Source organism: Propithecus coquereli, unplaced genomic scaffold, assembly GCF_000956105.1.
Source record: "Propithecus coquereli isolate 6110/MARCELLA unplaced genomic scaffold, Pcoq_1.0 Scaffold13, whole genome shotgun sequence".
NCBI lineage: Eukaryota > Metazoa > Chordata > Mammalia > Primates > Indriidae > Propithecus > Propithecus coquereli.
Window position 1 is genome coordinate 3,930,359 of NW_012137191.1, and position 17,956 is coordinate 3,948,314.

At 35.1% G+C, this 17,956-nt stretch overlaps 1 protein-coding gene across 4 annotated transcripts in view; it reads right to left on the reverse strand.

Moving 5' to 3' along the window:
- Positions 1-17,956, reverse strand: part of TMEM117 (transmembrane protein 117) — a 561,715-nt gene that overhangs the window by 83,907 nt on the left and 459,852 nt on the right. The gene's annotated exons all lie outside the window — the stretch shown is intronic.

A 17,956-nucleotide genomic window follows, 5' to 3' on the forward strand; every position in this document is an offset into this window, starting at 1 on the left:
ACCCAATAGAAGGTCTATTATCTGCCAAAACCAATATGTAAAGATTGCAAAAGGTGTTTATTCCTTCAAATGCAAAGACACAAACACAAAGCTACACGCATAACAAATAATCAAGCAAACATGACACCAAAAAAAGAAAGGAATAAGCTCCAGTAACAACCTCAAAGAAATGGAGGTGTATGAATTGCCTGACAAAGAATTCTAAACAATAATCTTAAAGAAGATCAATGAGATAAAAGAGGAAATAGACAACTAAATGCGATCAGAAAAACAATGCATGAATAAAATTAGAAGTTTAATAAGAAATAGAAATCATAAGGAGAACCAAACAGAAATCCTGGATTGAATACAATAATAGAACTGAAAAATTCAAGAGAGAGCTTCAGTAGCGTACTTGATCATGCCGAAGAAAGAATTAGCAAACTCAAACACAAGCCACTTGAAATTAGCCAATCAGAGAAACAACAAAAGGGAATAAAAATGAGTGAAGAAAGCATAATAACCTATGGACACCATCAAGATAACAAATACACAAATTATGGAAGACATAGGAGTAGAGAGAAAGAAAGGAACAGAAAGCTTCTTAAAAGAAATAATGGCTGAAAATCTCTCAAATATTGGGACAGATATGAACATTCAGATTCACGAAGCTTAAAGAATCTAAAGCAGGATCAATTCAAAGAAGATTTTTCCAAGATGCATTACAGTAGTACTCCTTTATCTGTGGTTTCACTTTCCATGGCTTCAGTTGCCTACAGTAACCGTGCCTCAAAAATATTAAATGGAAAATTCCAGAAATAAACAATTTATGTTTTAAATTGTGTTCTATTCTGAGTAGAATAATAAAATCCCATGTTGTCCGACTCAGCCCTGCCCAGGATGTGAATTATCCCTTTGTCCAACATTTCCACACTGTATATGTTACCCACCAGTTAGTCACTTAGTAGCCATCTCAGTTATCAGATCGATTGTCACAGTATTGCAGGTTGTGTTCAAGTGAGTCTTATTTTACTTAATAATGGCCCCAAACACAGAGTAGTGATGCTGGCAATTTGAATATGCCAAATAGAAGCCATAAAGTACTATCTTTTAAAGTAAAAAGATGAAATTTCTTAACTTAATATGAAAAGAAAATCAGGCAAGGCATGGTGGCACATACCTGTAATCCTAGCACTTTGGGAGGCCAAGGCAGGAGGATTGCTTGAGATCAGGAGTTCAAGACTAGCCTGAGCAAGAGCAAGACCCCAACTCTATAAAAAGTCAGAAAAATTAGCTGAGCATTTAAGAAGACTGAAATCATTCCAAGGATCTTTTCTGATCACAATGATATGAAACTAGAAATCAATAACAGGAGAAATTTTGGAAAATTCACCAACATATGAAAATTAAACAGCATAGTCCTAAACAACCAATAAATCAAAGAAGAAATCAAAAGGGAAATCAAAAAATATCTTGAGACAAACAAAAATGGAAATACAACATACAAAAACTGATTTGATGTAGCAAGTACAGCTCTAAGAGGGCATTCTGTAATAACTGCATACCTTAAGAAAAACAAAAGATCTCAAACAAACAACAATCATGTTGTACATCTTAAACATATACAGTTTTTATTTGTCAATAATTTCTCAATAAAGCTGGAAAAAAGGAGTCACTCTTATTTATGCTAATAATCTCATTTTGAATAAAGTAATTAAAATTAATCATTGAAACGTTTTGTTATAATTCGGTAAGTACCTTGGTAATTAGAATTTATCATAACATTTTTTATGTTAGAGTGTCCTGAGACCATATCAGCACCGATTCACTTCTTGGAATTACTTTATTTGACACTTTTAATTTACCCGTTATATAATACTCTTTCTAAGAGCTCTTCATAAATGTTTTCCTGACTTTATTATGTACTTCTGTTTTGAGGAAGGGTATTGCTACAGATCTCAGGAAAAAGTTTTGAGTAATATTTTATGACTCCAAAGGGAAATTAAAGGAGGTATTCTGCCTGATATATTAATATTTAATTCTACAAAAGGAATAAAAATGGCAATCATTAAATATGAATGCATACAGCTCAGAGAAAAAGCTCCAAAAATAAAATCTCAAGAGAATGGAAAAAAGGAAAGAAAAGGAGGACTGAAATACATTAATTGGTCATACCATCTCCAAAATTATGCTAGTATCTTATATAGATATAGCTGCAAAAGCAAATGCATTACATGCAGTTTGTTTTTCTCAGTCACTTCTTATCAAATTGACAGACTTTACCATGCTGTGATAATTCAGTCAAAACCGCCAGTTTGAAATAGCCATGACTCAGTTAGGTTATATAAAAAACAGTCACTTTTATGTGAAAATGAGAAGGAAATAGTGATAATAGCCAATTACCATTACAGCCATATAGCACTTATAATATGCCAGGCACCGACATAAGCACTTTACAAAAATTAACTCATGTAATGTTTACTACGATCTCAATACTACCACTCAATTTGCAGGTGCAGAAACTGAGTCACAGAATGTTTAAATAAGCTAACCTAACTTATAATACAGACTTTGCAAGTTATATAAAATCTAAGGTAGAAGTGATATAAAATGGTTCAAGCCCAGGCTGACTCATGACAGTCTTAGTCACAGCCATTGCACTACACTGCCTCTCGTAGCAAGCACTTGAATATGCTTGTAGCTAGGATTTCATTTTTCACTATAGTATTGGAAAATTATCATCCAGAAGTATGTAACATTGAAGAGGAAAGCTGACAGAGACTGACAAGGACTGACAGGGTACAATTGAAAGGAAGATGGGTGGCAGTGAAAATGGAACCTCATGGATGCTGGCTATCCATGCGCCATCCTTGGGCTTTTATTTAACCAATATGGTTGAAAAGATGTTTACACTGGACCATGCTTCTTGGGGAGTCCCAGTTTCTCTTTTTAAGTGGTATCCAATTAAACAATTATCTGGATTATTTTCCTTCCAGGCTGCAGCCAGCGCCAGCATGACACACTCCCTCATCAATTCCACTCTGTCTGGTTTCTGGCCACCAGTCAAATGGAAAGAACTCATACATAATTATCAGCTTGAGTGGTTAGTCTCTTCTCTATCATGTTTTCAAATTCCCAGTCAGTTGTTTCCTTTCCCTCCATTGTTGCTAATACGTCTTAGATTAATAGGAATTAGAATGTGAGACGAAGAAGGGTTAAAAGAGCTTTTCTAATCCAATGGCTCCTAACCTCTGGGATGGGCTCCTGGGAATCACAGATTTGTTGCTTAAAAAGTGTGCATTCATATGTGCACTAAGATGTTGGCTTTAAGGTGACACTTCCATAGAGATGAGGGCACCTGCTTGTGTCACACAGGCTGCCAGTGATGGAACTGATCAGAATTTACATCTACTGACACTGAGTAAGGACTCGCCCTGTAGTAGACCACTTTTTCTCTTGAGCTAAAAATCTGCAGAAATTCTCAAAAATATAATATCATTTTGATCTCATCTGTTGGAAACATACTTATTTTAGAGCCTATTCAAAACTCTATTATATATGGTAATTAGAGATGGAATAGCACATGTAAATAAATTCAGATAATCCTCAAGACATGGTTTAATTCAGTCTTAACCATTCCTTCATCCTAACTTCTGGATTTTTTAAGTACTTTTACTTTAAATATCTGAATTTGTTGATATTGTTTTATTTCATTTATAATCACTTAAGATAGACTAACTGAGTAGTAAGCCTGAAAGCAGGCATTAAATCAAAAGAGAGAAGAATCGGTATTTTGTTTGGACAATCCATAAAGTGTTGACTCATTTAGGGTTAACTACCATGTAATTTAATTTTAATTAAACTAGGTAACAGGCATGTGCAGAATCAACTAACTAATATAAGTTCATTGCCAAATTTGATAACGAAAATTTCCAAAATGTGACCATTTTTTATACTATCAAAAATAGCAATGTCATATGATTCAACATAATAAATATGCTTTTATGTGTTTATATATTACTATTACTCATGTTCTAAAATGTTTATAATCTTTGATTCCAGTCATGAATGTCATATTCCTTTATGTTCATATTGCACAATTATTATAAAATCTTAAAGGAAATAAAAATCACTTTTATTTCTTTCTATAATACTCATGTTAAAATGTTGGAACTCAACCAAAACAACTCATATCATGTTTCATAGCTTCTCACAGAAAAATAAAAATCTGAATCCTATTAAAATTGAAACATTTAAGGTTACCACTATAATAAAAGAACACATGAACTGAGATAGCAAATTTAATTTTACAATTAAATTATGATACAGTCTCATATTTCAGAGTGCTAAATATATCAAATAAAATGTGACATGACAACGGAATTTAAAATGATTTAATATCATAATTTCCAATGATGCTGTTTATGAGGAAAAAATAAAACAAACAGGCAAAAGCAGGAGAATGCTTTCTTTCACTTATCACTGTAAAACTGAGAGCCAGTTTAAACACTCAATTCCCTTCTGAACACTAAGTACCAGCACACTGAAGTCACAGATGGCCATGAGAGAATGCCAACACTTTTCATTGTGCTTGTTTTAATTATCAATTTTGCCACTGCAACTCTGTAAGAAAAGCAATCACCATTTGTGTCTTCAAGCCAGTTCATCCTGAAATCTGTGAATTTACTCAATCCTGCAGCCTAGCTGATAAAGTCAAGCTTGCTCCTTAGGAAGTGGGGAAGGAAGCGATTTGGGTTCCTTCTGGTCTGCTACTCTTGAAATCAGGATGCACCAAGAGAGCACAAAGGTAATGTTTGCCAAGTGACCTAGTGAAAGAGCACAGCTTCTCCATATGGCTTTCGGTAAATAAATCCCACTGCCAGTTCTTGGCCAACCTGAACACATTTGTTAAGATAGGATAGGATCCCTGAGAAAGGAGATGCAGTTATTAACCTATCTTCTTTGTGCCTTCACGGGGATCTAGAGTCCATAAAGGAAATTATTAGACTTCAATGGCTATTAAACTCTATGTTTATGTATTATTTATCTTTGTATGTCTCTATCAATTCCTAAGAAAAGTGTCCTGAGCACACCAGCAGCTCAAAAAGCACTGAACAAATGGAAATGAAGAAACAACTTGGTAACTCTTGTTCCTGAAAGGCCATAAAACAGGTGGTTGAAAAAGGTACCCTCTGAGTTGTAGCATTTGGCCTCTCAGATTATAAAGTATGTGAACACTTCCCTAGCATCCTAATCTATGGAAACAATGTTCCCTTGAGTTCTGCAGTGCCCAAGCCCCAGGCATCTTGATATAAGAGGTGACAACTGAAATGACCATATGATAACTCTTTTAACAACTTGAATTCCTCTAACTATGTCTGAGTGATGTCAGTTTTACTCAGAGGCACTTAATAGTAGCTTATTCGTGATAGGCTATCACCTTACCCCAGTTAGAATGGCTTTTATTAAAAAGTCCAAAAGCAATAGATGCTGGCGTGGATGCGGACAGAAAGGAACACTTATATATACACTGTTGGTGGGACTGCAAATTAGTACAACCTTTATGGAAAACAGTATGGAGATTCCTCAAAGAACTAAAAGGAGACCTACCATTTGATCCAGCAATCCCACTACTGGCTATCTACCCAAAGGAAAAGAAGTCATTTTATCAGAAAGACACTTGCATTCAAATGTTTATTGCAGCACAATTGCAAGTATGTGGAATCAACCCAAATGCCCATCAATTCTTGAATGGACTAACAAAATGTGGTATATGTATACCATAGAATACCACTCAGCCATATAAAAGGATGAACTAACGCTTTTTGCAACAATTTGGATGGAATTGGATACCATTATCCTGGATGAAGTATCTCAAAAATGGAAAAACAAATAGCACATGTACCTGCTATTAAATTGGAACTAACCGATAAGCACACATGGGCATAGAGGGAAGAAAAACTCAGTGGATATCAAGCAGAGGGGGGAGGGGATGGGTGAAAACCTACCTAACAGGTACAATGAACACTATCTAGGTGATGGGCACACTTACAACTCTGACTCAAGCTTTATCAAAGCAATCTATGTAATCAAAAACAGTTGTGCCCCCGCAATATTTTGAAATAAAAAAAATGTACTAAAAAAAGTAGCTGATTGGTATAAAGCATAGTTAATTTTGCTCAGGAGGAATAATTTTAGTTTTTTTGTGTTTCACAGTTTTAAAGTGTAGAGTAACATACATGAGTTAGAAAAAAATCATACCTAAAAGACTGCACAGCCCTTAGGATATGGGCTATATCATTCATTACTGATTACCAATGACTGGCACATTATTGCTGTTTAACAAATATTTGGATGAATAAATTCATCTATTTAACCTGAGGTAGAAAATGCTCATCTCTTACCCTCTACCGGGATCAGATGCTACTGTAACTGATGGTACTTCTGAGACAGGGAACTGGCAGGTACTGCTTTAGGTACTGCTTTGGGCATGGCTTTGGACATTGCTGCAGGCATTGCCTTAGGTATTGCTTTGGGCATTGCTGCAGCATTACCTGAGTCAGGAATTCTCAAAACAAAGTTTCAAATTACCCTGATCAAAACAGGATGGAGGCAGGGCAAGTTCCAATGGGCTAGAACCAAGATGGTGGAGAAATAGAGGGTGTCACCTTGATTCTACAAAACATCACCCCTTCCAAGAATATCCTTCCCCTTGTTTAGCCTATAATTAAGCCATTGCTTAAATACAAGGGCAACAGGAAGCAGGGGAATTAGCCTCTACTCTGTCTGTTGAGTTGACTTTGTACAGTTTCTAATAAATCTCGCTTTCACTTTATACTGTCAGCTCGCTCCTGAATTCTTTCTTGTGCAAAGTCAAGGACGCAAATGGACTTCAAGTGGCTCCCAGCACTGGGAATCACTTTTCTGTGTCGCTTCCTCCAGTGTTTACAGAGCAAAGAAGAGGCCTGTGCAGTGCAAAATTAGGCTGGATGGACCCAATGGACATGTTAACCCTGTGTGTCTCTTATCAAAGTCACCAGCCCAATATTTCTTCCTAGTGAATTACCTTGTACATACCAATTCATGAGAGTGAAATATATGAGATATACTCTACTAATCTTTACCCCAGTAATAAAATATTACCAGAAACTCAGTATTGAAAGTGATAATAAAGATATGGCTATAGATAAATGCCCATTAAGTGAAGATAATGCCAGCAAGAACTATATCCATTATTATTTACTTAATAAAAAGAAAATGATAACTATGATACTCCATACACAATCTTGACTTTAAGAAAGGCAAAGTGGAATTTTGTAACTAAACATATCAAGTTGTGTCTTTTTCCTGTTGTTAAAGTTGTTTGGAAAAAGAAAAAAAAATTATGGTATTATCAAGTGGGAGGAGCAAGACAAAAATACATTTTATCTGATTTTTAAAATAGGATGAATTGATATACTGGATTAAAAATAAAGGTTCTGGCTGGGTGTAGTGGCTCACGCCTGTAATCCCAACACTTTGAGAGGCCAAGGTGAGAGGCTGTCTTGAGGCCAGGAGTTTGAGGTTGCAGTGAGCTATGATCACACTACAGCACTCCAGCCTGGGCAACAAAGAAAGAACCCATCTTTAAAAAAATAAAACTAAAAATAAAAAATAAAGGTTCTGATAAAATTTTGTGACTGATGAAGCCAACATGTTTACATAAACCAAGGACAAGGACAAGAATATGTTTGAGTTTCATCCCAAACATATCTAAAAGGGGATATATCATCAGGAGACTTTCTACTAAGAAAAATATTTTCATAACTCCCCATATGTACCACAGGAAGAGACAATCTATTCCATGATCATGGACACCTGACATAATGGCTAGGAAAGTAGATATTATAAACATAACATATTTTCCTGTTATGAAAGAAGACTATAAAATAGATAATAGGAACATAAAAATCCTTAAAGTTATATGTAAATATTTAACAGAAGTAATGTCATGTCACAATGGAAAATCAAAAAATGAGTATTAGGATACATATAAGATAAACTTCATTCTTAAATTCTAAGAGAAAATATTTTTAAAAGCATCTGAAGCTTTATTACTGTTGAAATATATTTAGTTTCTCTTGGGAACTTGTGAAGACTTTGATTTATTTAAGACTAATTCAAAACAAACTGCAAAATAAAACACTACTTCACTTCAAAACTATGGGAAGAGCACGCTAGTACTTATGATCAGGAGACCACCTCGTAAGTTTGATCTAATCAAGAATTGATTTTTCTATTTTAAAGGCAAATCATCAACCTTGTCTGGTAAACCCAGTGGAGAATTTTAAAGCTATATAAAAAGTATAATTTCATCAAATTTTAAAAGCTTCCTGACAGAAAATGTTACTTCAGGTAATGTAAAAGATTGGAAAATAGATTGCTTTTTGAGAAAGTCATATTGTCATATAAGCAAGGGCACAGAAAATTCAAGACACATTTATTGAGCATGTACCATGCTAAAGACACAGAGCTAAATATAGAGACAGACATGATTTTCTCCCTTAAGGAACTTGTTAGCAGTGGAAGGATGCCAATGTATACACAAATCATCATACTGAAAGTTAAGTTAAAAAAACATGATGCTATGGAAGTCCAGGAATATCAGACTAATTTTTATTGATAAATGAATATGGAGGGTATGAAGGGTGGCTGAGAGTTTTAATAAAATTAGACCTAAAAGATGGATCAATTTCTACAGTGGAAATTGCAGGCAGGAAATTGCAGGATATTGCAGGCAGAATGACAAATTTGAAAGGAAATATAGAAATTGTAGTTAGTGGGTAGTGAAACAAGGGGGGAAGAGTGGCAGATGTTTTTAAAGTTTCTAGATTGTGTGACTAAAAGAATTGTGAAGCCATTAACCAAATTGAGAAATAAGAAAGAAAGTAGAAATGAAATATTACGGATTTAGTTTGGGACTTATTATTGAGTTTAAGGGGCTGGCAGGATGTCTATACAGGAATTAACAATAGTCAACTGGAGATAGAAATATGGGCCAAGAAAAGGTCAGTTCCTAAATTTTGAATCATTCAAATATGAGTAATTGTTAAAGTCACAGTGATGAATAAAATTTTTTAGGCAAAAATAAAAATGAAAAAGTATATACAGGTAAAATCAAGGACAGAATCTTGAAGATAACTTCTTTTAATGGTATATCTGGAGAAGGATGGAGACTAATAAGATGTGGCCAGAGTTATATGAAGAAATCCAGAAGAAAACAGTATTATAGAAGCCAGAGAAGAAGAGAATTTCAAGAACAAACTGGTGACCAACGATGCCAAAAACTACACAGAGGTTTTATGGGAGAAAGATTGAAGATGAGCCATGGCTGAGGACATTTCTTTCTTCAACACAAGACTGCTTCGAAAACTACAAACTTGGCTGTAAATATAGTTTCAGATATTTTCCCTGTAAATTCAGATATGGGCTTAATTTGTGTACTGCTTCCAGAATCTCTCTTGGTAAAAGCGAAGAGAAAATTGAGAGGACTACTTGAATAATTAATTTTAAAACAATATGGCTGTAACTGGCCAAGTAATTGACAATTTTGTTAGAGTTTACTCAAATATCCGAGGCAACAGTATTTAATATTAGTATTTCAATTTTCCATTATGTTCATGAATGGAGAGCAGACACTTCAAGTAATTCTATTTTGTTGAAGCGTATTTCTCAGTAACAGCTTTTTGCTTTGACTTGATCATTTCCTATTAAGAGAAAGTAGTTGCCATGTATATTTGGAGGGACAAATATATCAGCATGAAATTATAAAATACAAATATATCCACTCTTGAATACTTTATAAGGTAATTAGGGAAATGGGCTATAATCTAATTAGGGAGAGAAGACTACCATATATCTCTGAATGTAATCGGAAATAAAGAAAAGTCTCGAGGAGGCACTAAAATTATCCATTACCTTCCTTGATGGAAGAGGAAAAAAGAAATCAAGACATGGGATCATCTCAGAGAGGGATACAATTGGTAAGAATTACAACACTGTATTGTGAGGAAGTGGATAAATCTGCCTAGATAGAACAAAAGATAGGGGGTACGGGTTGTATAGAAAAGCAAAATAAGGTTGGATATTTATGGGTAAGACCATATTTCTGATGGCCCTCAAAGTTTCCAATGAAGGCTTATTTTGATGCTAGAGAAGAGATCCTATTGATTGTTTTTTAAGTAGTATAATATTCTCCAAAACCATTGTTTTTCAGGATGAATTCAGTCCTAGAGGGAAGGGAGAGTTCAGATTGGGAAAGAGTAGAAAGTAGACTTCTGCAATAATATATGAATGACATAATTACAACTAAATTATAATGGTACAAAGAATAAATACAAAATATATTTGAAAGGTTAGTTAATGGAGCTTATTGCTAAACTTGGATGACACTTATGGAAACAGGGAAGTTGGGAAGAAAGCTCGTTTGAGAACAGAAGATAAGACAGTTACTCAGATAGCTTCAGAAACCTACATTACTTGCCTAGATTCCTAGTCTTTTGTAGTAGACAAAATTCTAAGATGATCTCTAATGATCCTTGCCCATGTATAATCTTCTCTCTTTGAGTCTGAGTAGAATCTATGAATATGATGAGATATCCCTCCTGTGATTATGTTACTTTTTATGGAAGAGGGATATTCATAGATTTAATTAAGATTACTTGTAAAATGACCCTGGGTTAATCAAAAGCGAGATTATCTGGGTGGGCCTAACCTAATCACATGAGACATTTAAAAGCTGAGAGTTTTGTCTAGCTCATAGCAGTAGAGGCAGTTGAAGAGATTCAAAACATGAGAGAGAGGTTCTCAGTTGCTGAGATGGAGGGAATCATGCAGCCAGAATATGATAGTGCCTCTAGGAGCTGAGAGCAGCCCTGGAAGACAGAGAACAAGAAAATGAGGACTTGAGTCCTAAAACCACAAGGAACTGAATTCTGCCAACAACAGAAAAGAGTTTCGAAAAGGACCCCAAGCTCCACATAAGAATACAATCAGCTGACAACTTTACTTAAGCCAGAATAGAAAATCCAGCCATGTCTTGACAGACTTTTGACATACAGAACTGTAGGATATTAAATGGGTGGGGCTTTTTAAAGCCACAAAGTTTCTGGTAATTTATTATACAGTAATAGAAACCTAATACAGCTTTAGAAATGTAGAATTCTTGGAATCCTTTAATGATTGTACATTGGAAATATTTTCTAGTCAAGGTATAGAAAAGAAATGGTTAGCTCTTGACATCTAAGGTAATTAAGATCCACTTGACAGGATTAGCTATGCAAACTGGAAAATAAGCCTAGGCTTCAGTGAAACACTTATTCACAGGAAAATGCTCATTGAATTAGAAAACCAAATTAGCTTTGAAAGAAAATCTGGTCCAGCTACCTGTCTTCAAATGTATAAATAATTGTTTGGGGAAGGCTGTATCTACCTCCTTTCTTTAAATTTAATGAGAAAGGCATATTAAAATGCAACCTAATGTCTAAATGCAGTTTCTCTTAGTTAAATTTAACTACCATAGCCCTAGAATATTAGCAGTCAGGATCTACTTCACAAAGAAAAATAAATAAATAAACCTCTATAAGCTATGATCAGAACTTCTTAGCAGAAATTTTTCAGACCAGCAGAGAAAGTGAAATGATGTATTCCAAGTGCTGAAAGAAAGAAGAAGAAAAAAAAACACCAACCAAGAGTAATTTACCCAACAAAACTATCCTTCAGAAATGGACGGAAAAAGACTTTCCAAGACCAACAAAAGCTGAGGGAGTTCACCATCACTAGACGTACCTTAAAGAAATGCTAAAAAGAGTTGTTCAAGCTGAAAAGTAAGGATGGTAATTCACAACATGAAAACATATGAAAGTACAAAACTCAGTGGTAAACGTAAATATACAGTCAAAATCAGATTACTCTAATAGTTTAAAGGTGGTATGTAAATCACTTATATTTCAAGTATAAAGATTAAAAGACAAAAAACTTGAAGAAGTCACAAATTAATGAAAAGGTATCCCATGATCATGGATCAGGAAAATCCTTATTGTCAAAATGTCTACACTACCTAAAGTGATCTACAGATTCAATACAATCCTCATCAAAATTCCAATAGCATTTCGCACAGAAACAGAAAAAGCAATCCTTAAATCCTACGCAAGAAAAAAAGAGGGATAGCTAAAGCAATCCCAAGCAAGAAGAACAAAGCTGGAGATATCACACTTTTTTGTTGTTGTTTTCAGTACCAGAAAAGCAAATTGCTTTATTTAAAAAGGGCAAAGAACTTAAATAGACATTTCTCCAAAGAAGACAGGCAAATGGCCAACAAAGTATATGCAGAAAATAAACATCACTAGTCATCAGGGAAATGCCAATCAAAAGCAAAATGAGATACCAATGGCTCTGCTGTGCTTTCGAGAGACTGAGAGTGTGTGTATTGATACACATGGATCAGGCCCAGGAGGAGCAGAGGGCCTGGGCACCACAGAAGTCCTGTGGGTTCTCGGGGTATGCCATGGGCAGAAAGAGTACCAGCTCTCTGTCATGCACCTTGAAAGCAGAGCAGGCCCTGGTCTGCTCTGGGCTGCGCAGTGACGGAGCAGGCAGCGGCCAGCTTCTCCCCTGCTGCTGTCTCTCTTTCCAGCTCCATGGTTGGCCTGGTGGGGGTGAAGTGCCCTCCCAAACACCAGACCACATAGTCCTCCAAAAATAAACACTTTATGTGGAAAAATATGGCGTCATCTGGTGACATTCTACCTTCCTTCCCACCATAGGGATGTTAGAAGGTTAAAGCTGATTTCTTTAATTTTTTTCCCATTTTCAGTGTAAGATTTACATGACCTTATTCTTGTACATGAATACTTAGACATCTGTGATGTCACATGAATTTAAGTGCATATTTGATAGAAAGATGTTGAGACTAAATGAGTCCAATAAACAGTGGATGGGAATTCCCCAAAAAGGATATATGAACTTCCACGATTTTTACACTTGTGATAAGAGTTCTAGCTGCTCATTATGGGATATGGGATGCTATAATGTTGGTACTAGATGGTGGGGACACTCTTCCTAAATTATATTTCTCTTAGAAGCCCAGAAGGGCCACACTAAAATGTAATATGTTTGTATGTGGTGGGGGGTGCAGGGGAGTAGAGGATGCTGCAACAAATGGAGTTGGAGCTTAACTGCAGAACCTTATGATAGAAGGAGAAAGAAACAATAACGTAAAAAAAAAAAAGGAAATTAGTTTTTCTCACTTCTTTCTAGTACATACAGTATGACTCTTGCTCCTAAGAGAGGCTTCTGAATCTATCTTGTCCAATGGCCTTATTCCATGCTTTGCTTTTCTAAACAAACTATGACTAGAGCCCCATACGTGCTTGTGCCAAATCACAAATTCTTAAAAATATGCACTTGTTAGCAAAGTGTACAATTTTTTACCTTTTCTACTTATACCCTTGTTTGTAGGGGTGCAGTATTTGACTCTTAACTAAAGTTAAATCCCAATTTGCTGAAAAGAAAAGAAACCAAATAAAGCTTTTAGGCAGTTCCCTGGATATTCAAAAACAAAAATCTTTTACTGCAACATAATAAACTGAGTGGTTTTGTTAACCATACCAAATGCCATTGATTTATAATGGAGATGTAAAGAAGGAAATAAATCCATAATAGCAATGAGAATGTTAAGTGAGACAGAGATTTTGATGAATGTTCAGAAGAAGATACTAGACTTGATCATATGCAATACCTAATGAAGGAAGCAGGAATGCAGGCACACAGGCTCAGCAGAGAGCCCTTTACTCCAGTGATGTTCTACAGAGGACCAAGGAAAGGAGATTGCCTATGTGAAAAACACAAAGGAAAGCGTGGTAGAAATAAGATTGGTAGACACCTGCTCATTTTCTTCCCTTACTCACTATCCACGACTTTGGACAATTGGTTGAGTATGAAAACAAAGAATCTATCTGACCTTTGCACTGGTTACACTGTTTTTGAACTTGAAAAGATTTAATTTCATCACCTTAATTACATTGACAGTCATATTATTTGATTTGATTCTTAAGTGAATCTAATTGAAAAACATAACAAAATTTTAAAAATAGTTAATGTATTTACAAATGTTGGACTAAATTAATCAACAAAATGGAAGGCAATTATAGTTCCAATGACAGTGTGTGTAATTAACTTTAATAAAGTTAAAACAGTATAGCTGATAGAAGTTTGTAGGATGAGAAAGGGAAAAGAGGTAGAGAGACATATGTATGGAGCCTTTATATAAAGATGAGAAATAGAAAAAGAATGAAACTAAGAAAATAAATAAGAATCATTACAAAAAGTAGTCTGGGAAGAGCATTGGTGAGTAGTATAAAAGAGTAAATTTCACATCACCAATATTTTATTGTTAATAATTACTGTTTAAAGTTGATAAATTTAAAAAGTACTTATATAATTACTTGTGATTATTAAAACTAGAGGAACAAATTACAGGAAGAGTTTTGAGTGGTCATCAGTCTGGGGAAGGGGGTCTAGGGGTGGTAGTGGTTTGCTTTTAAATTTATGCTGTTTGGTGCTGCTAGTGTTTTTGGTTTTGTTTTTACCATGTACATGTATTGCTTATAGAGTGATAAAATATCACATAGCTAGCCCAAAAGTTTAAATGTCAGACAATAGAGAAGGGAGAAAACTTGCCTTAGATATCAGACCTCTATAAAATTGATATTATTACAACACAGGAGTAAGCTTCCCAATTTATTTAACAAATCTGACAAAGACAGAAAGAAAAAAAAAACTATGGGCCAATCTCAATATGAAATGGTACTCATGTTTATTGGATTTCAAGGAAATTAAAATTTAAACCACAAAGATATACCTCCATAAACCTACTAGTATAACAAAAATGTAAAAGTTTGACAATACCAAGTATTGATGAGAATATGAAACTGTGAACTGAATGATGAGTGTTTAAATTGTGACAACCACTTTGGAAAACTGCTTAGCATTACATGGTAAAATTGAAGATGCATATCTGCTACAAGCCATTTCTAGGTCTATGCTATAGATAAATTTTTTTTTATTTGTGTCAATTTATGGGGTACCTGAGAAATTATGTTACATGTTTATAATGTGTAGTGATCAAATCAAGGTATTTAGGGTGTTCATCATCAGAGCACAATACATTTTTGTTAAGTAGAGTCAGCCTACTCTACTACCAAACACTGAATTCATTCCATCTTACTGTATGTTTGTATGCTTTAACCCCCTTCTCTCCATCCTCCCCACTCTCCCTAACTCATCGTTTTCAGTCTCAGTTATCTATTTTTCCACGTGTTCAAATTTTTTAGCTCCCACACATAAGTGAGACCATGCAATATTTGTCTTTTTGTGCCTGGCTTATTTCACTTAAGATAATGACCTCCAGTCTCATCCTTGTTGCTGCGAATGACATGATTTCATTCTTTTTTATGGAGGAATAGTTTTCCACTATTCTAATATTCATTTGTTCTAATAGTCATTCTGACTGGGATAAGATTCCCATAGTGGTTTTCATTTGCATTTCTCTAATGATTAGTGATGTTGAGTATTTTGCCACATACATGTTGGCAGTTTGTATGGCTTATTTTGAGAAACATCTGGTCATGTCCTTAAGCCCATTTTTAATAGAATTATTTGTTTTATTCCTGTTGAGTTGTTTGAGTTCCTTGTATTATTCTGGATATAAGTCTCCATCAGATGAATAGTTTGCAAATATTTTCATCCATTATGTATGTTGGCTGATCACTCTGTTGATTATTTCTTTTGCTGTGCAGAAGCTTTTAAGTTTAATTAAGCCCCATTTGTCTATTTTTGCTTTTATTGTCTATATTTTTGGGGTCTTAGTGATAAGTTCTTTGCCTAGACCAATGTCTAGGAGAGTTATCCCTAGGTTTTTCTCCCAGTGTAGTTTATGGTCTTACATTTAAGTCTTTAATCCATTTTGAGTTGGTTTTTTATATGGTGAGAGATAGGGGTACAATTTCATTTTTCTGCATGTGGCTATTCAATTTTCTGGCCACCATTTATTGCAGAGGGTGTCCATTCCTTAATGTAAGTTCTTGGTGGCTTTGTCAAAGATCAGTTGGCTGTAAATATGTGGCTTTATTTCTGGGTTCTCTATTCTGTTCCATTAGTCTGTGTGTCTATTTTTATACTAATACAATGCTATTTTGGTTACTAAAGCCTTGTATTAATAATAATACATTTTAGGCTGGGCCTGGTGGCTCACGCCTGTAATCCTAGCACTCTGGGAGGCCGAGGCGGGCGGATAGTTTGAGCTCAGGAGTTTGAGACCAGCCTGAGCAAGAGCGAGACCCTGTCTCTACTAAAAATAGAAAGAAATTAGCTGGACAGCTAAAAATCTAAAAATATATAGAAAAAATAGCTGGGCGTGGTGGTGTGTGCCTGTAGTCCCAGCTACTTGGGAAGCTGAGGCAGAAGGATTGCTTGAGCCCAGGAGTTTGAGGTTACTGTGAGCTAGGCTGATGCCACTGCACTCTAGCCTGGACAACAGAGTCAGACTCTGTCTCAAAAAAAAAAAAGAAAAAGAAAAAAAAATAATAATATATTTTAAAGTCAGGTAATGTGGTGTCTCCAGCTTTGTTCTTTTTTCTTAGGATTGTTTTGGCTATGTGGGATCTTTTGTTGGTTCCACATAAATTTTAGGATTGTTTGTTCTAATATTGTGAAGAACAATATTGGTATTTTGATAGAAATTGCATTGAATCTGTAGATTTCTTTGGTAACTATGGTCATTTTAACAATATTAATTCTTCTGTTCCATGAGTATGGGATATTTATCCATTTGTATGGGATACTTATCAATTTGTTTGTGTAATATTCAATATCTTTTCTCAGTGTTTTGTAGTTCTCCTTGTAGAGATCTTTTACCTCTTTGGTTAAATTTATTCCTATGAGGTTTGTTTTTTTTTTTTTTTTGTAGTTATTACAAATGGGATTGCTTTCTTGATTTATTTCTGGACAAGAACATTATTGATGTATAGAAATGCTATTGGTTTTTTTACATTCATTTTGTATCCTGAAACTTTCCTGAATTCATTCAACAAATCTAAGAGTTTTTTAGTGGAGTCTTTAGGTTTTTCTAGATATAAGATCATATCATTAGTGAAGAGGGACAATTTGACTTCCTCTTTTCTAATGTGGATGCTTTTTCCTTCTTTCTCTTACCTAATTGCACTGGCAAGGACTTCCAGTGTTATGTTGAATAGGAGTGGTAAAAGTGGGCATCCTTGTCTTGTTCCAGTTCTTAGAGGAAAGGCTTTCAACTTTTCCCAATTCAATATGATGTTGTATACAGTCAACTGATTTTCAACAAGGGTTGCAAGAATACCAAATGTGGAAAAGATAGTCTCTTTAATCAGTAATATTGGGATAATTAGATATCCACTTGCAGAAGAATAAAATTGGACCCTTGTCTCACACCATATTCAAAAGTCAACTCAAAATAAGTTAAACGAACATAAGACTTGAAACCATAATACTCCCAGGAGAAGCACAGGCAACAGATCTTCTGAGAGAGTATTCTGGAAAGATGGTGGAGTAGGAAGAACCAAGAATCTATCTCCTCTCCTAGACAACAATTGTGCTGGGAAAATCTGTGTGATATCACTATTTTGGAACCCCGGTATTCTCTTGAAGGCTTGCACCTTCCAGGGGAAGGCTTGGACAATAAAGTGTAGTTACTTTTGGTCAATTTTAACTCTTAGTACAGTAGCATCTACCCCACCCCCATCCCCAGCCCTATGGCAGGTGGTTCTGTGTGTGTGTTCCTGGAGTAACCTACACACACCTTGAGAAAGCCAAAGTGGGCACCAAAGATCTTGTCATCCAAATACTGGGGATCTGTGATTTGATTGCTGATTGTAGCTTTCATCACATAGTTACAGACAAAGAG